Source organism: Tupaia chinensis, unplaced genomic scaffold, assembly GCF_000334495.1.
Source record: "Tupaia chinensis unplaced genomic scaffold, TupChi_1.0 Scaffold000067_2, whole genome shotgun sequence".
Classification (NCBI taxonomy): Eukaryota; Metazoa; Chordata; class Mammalia; order Scandentia; family Tupaiidae; genus Tupaia; species Tupaia belangeri.
Window position 1 is genome coordinate 820,250 of NW_006159527.1, and position 3,237 is coordinate 823,486.

Sequence of the window (3,237 nt, forward strand, 5' to 3'; positions counted from 1 at the left end):
TAACACTAACTACCTCCTTATTTCCAAGTTTCCAAGAGGCAAGGCTGTTATACCTACCGAGGGCTAACATCAGCGAAGCCACTTCACCATCTTCACTTACGTGGGTGACGAGATTATCCACACTGGATATTACTAAAGTATGAAAATAGGGAACCAGCAGTTAGTGTAATGGCCATGTCGCTGGACTCCCATGTAGTCGACAGCGGTTTGCATCCCGGACCCGGTGGCTTAAAAAACTCACGCTGGGCGCGTGTGCGTGCATGCCCAAGATCCAGAGAGGAGAATGGAGGAGAAGGGATTGCGGCGTGACCATCCCCCTCTGGGGGGTGATTTCTCGCTTTCTGTCTCTATGTCTCTCTCTGGCTGTCTGGCGAGCGCACGCGCCCTATAGCGAAAATCTCTCCAAAAAAAAAAAGTATGAGAATAGTTTTACCCTAAATTTGCAAGTGAAGGAAAAACAAAAATGAAATCTTGCCTTAATTGAGGGGAATTAATTTTTTAAATAGAAACATCACCATTACTCATTTTTTGGTCTGTAACTGACATGGCATTCCACAGGGCAAGGTCACTACCTCCCTAAAACATATTTTTTTCCAGTCCGTTTTAAGGAAAACTGAAGAAAGAAAACGTCTGCATGTCTGCTCTATTTCCAGTTTTCATGCTGATAATCTGAGGCCAATATTAATTAAGTATTTCTGGAAAAATCTTTGTTCATGATACCATTGATCATTTAAACTGCTTAAGACCTTGAATCTTTTTTAAAAATTTTGATGCAATTTTATTAATTATGGGCATGTATATATATTTTTTACACCTACCAATAACAATCCATATTGTCATAATTTAAATGATTAACATTGTTATCATAATTTCAGTTATATGTATTTTCTGTTAATAAACTAATTTATAAAGATATAATAAAAAATGTATCTTCATTCGTTGGAAGCCTTAAGTAGATCAGCTTTCTTCTTATACTTGTCTGTAATCTCTCCAGTGTTTTCCAGGGGCTCTTCACATTCTCTATCAGCTTTAATCATCTGTTCTTCAGAATGTTTCTCCCCAGACCCTATGTGTGTAGCAACCATCTCTAAAAGATGCTGCAAGTTATTAGAAAAAAAAAAAAAAAAAGAGGTTTATCTCTCCAAATATAAAGGAAACCTGGGTTGTTCCAGAGGCTTCGTTCAGAACATATCCACAAGTTTCACTCAGAATATTTGGCAGAAAGTACCCAGAACAGTGTCCTCATTATCACCCACTAAGTTTCTAATAGCAGATGTGAGAAGAACCCATTAACACTAACTACCTCCTTATTTCCAAGTTTCCAAGAGGCAAGGCTGTTATACCTACCGAGGGCTAACATCAGCGAAGCCACTTCACCATCTTCACTTACGTGGGTGACGAGATTATCCACACTGGATATTACTAAAGTATGAAAATAGGGAACCAGCAGTTAGTGTAATGGCCATGTCGCTGGACTCCCATGTAGTCGACAGCGGTTTGCATCCCGGACCCGGTGGCTTAAAAAACTCACGCTGGGCGCGTGTGCGTGCATGCCCAAGATCCAGAGAGGAGAATGGAGGAGAAGGGATTGCGGCGTGACCATCCCCCTCTGGGGGGTGATTTCTCGCTTTCTGTCTCTATGTCTCTCTCTGGCTGTCTGGCGAGCGCACGCGCCCTATAGCGAAAATCTCTCCAAAAAAAAAAAGTATGAGAATAGTTTTACCCTAAATTTGCAAGTGAAGGAAAAACAAAAATGAAATCTTGCCTTAATTGAGGGGAATTAATTTTTTAAATAGAAACATCACCATTACTCATTTTTTGGTCTGTAACTGACATGGCATTCCACAGGGCAAGGTCACTACCTCCCTAAAACATATTTTTTTCCAGTCCGTTTTAAGGAAAACTGAAGAAAGAAAACGTCTGCATGTCTGCTCTATTTCCAGTTTTCATGCTGATAATCTGAGGCCAATATTAATTAAGTATTTCTGGAAAAATCTTTGTTCATGATACCATTGATCATTTAAACTGCTTAAGACCTTGAATCTTTTTTAAAAATTTTGATGCAATTTTATTAATTATGGGCATGTATATATATTTTTTACACCTACCAATAACAATCCATATTGTCATAATTTAAATGATTAACATTGTTATCATAATTTCAGTTATATGTATTTTCTGTTAATAAACTAATTTATAAAGATATAATAAAAAATGTATCTTCATTCGTTGGAAGCCTTAAGTAGATCAGCTTTCTTCTTATACTTGTCTGTAATCTCTCCAGTGTTTTCCAGGGGCTCTTCACATTCTCTATCAGCTTTAATCATCTGTTCTTCAGAATGTTTCTCCCCAGACCCTATGTGTGTAGCAACCATCTCTAAAAGATGCTGCAAGTTATTTCCCACTTTTCATCTTTCTTCAGTTGTGGTCTGCACAACTAGTTGGTTCTCACTGAACAGCATCTAATTCATTCATAGTTCCACTGAGGCCGCCGTTAACAGGTGCTGCTTGTGTTTCTCCAAAGATTCGAGTTCATTGGCGCATTTTTCATCCTCTTCCTCAGCTTCCTTAACTTTTTTTTGGTAAAGATCATCCAGCTTTTGAACTTCTTCTTAAAGAGCTCTCACACTTTTCCTGGTTTCTGTTATCATTGTATTCAGCTGTTCTAAAGTATCCTCTAAACCCATTTTTAAATTGAGAGCCTTATTAATTTCCTCTTCGATTTCATTCAGGAGTTCCTTGAAAGACACAAGAACTTGAGCTCTGTATTTGACAAGGCAGTTGGCATCAGATTCAGAATTAAACTTCATTTCAAATTCATAACCTTTGGAATTCTCAGCACTCTTAAGAATAATTTTTAATTTTCTAGCTAATTTGTGATACTCTGCTAATTGTGTTTCAATCGCCTCTTTGCCTCTGGTGTATTTTAGCTCCTCATTCCACAGCTGCTGCTGTTCAGACTCTAGTCCCTTGGTTAATTTATTAATAGTCTGCTGTAATTCATTTCTTTCATGATTTATTCTCTCAGTCTGCAATTGAGGACTTCTTGTTATCAACAATTTCTGGTCTCAGGAATGGCTGAATGAGACTCCAAATTGCTCATGTATGCCTGGTTTTTTATTTTATTTTATTTTTGGAGAGTTTTTTGCTATAGGACGCATGCGCTCGCCAGACAGATAGAGAGAGACAGAAAGTGAGAAATCACTCCGCCCGGGAGATGGTCATGCCGCAATCCCT

At 38.3% G+C, this 3,237-nt stretch overlaps 1 pseudogene; it reads right to left on the reverse strand.

Annotated features, from left to right (window-relative positions):
* Positions 1–2,222: 2,222 nt before the first annotated feature.
* LOC102481041 (kinetochore protein NDC80 homolog) overlaps positions 2,223–3,237 on the reverse strand; it is a 14,042-nt pseudogene continuing 13,027 nt past the window's right edge.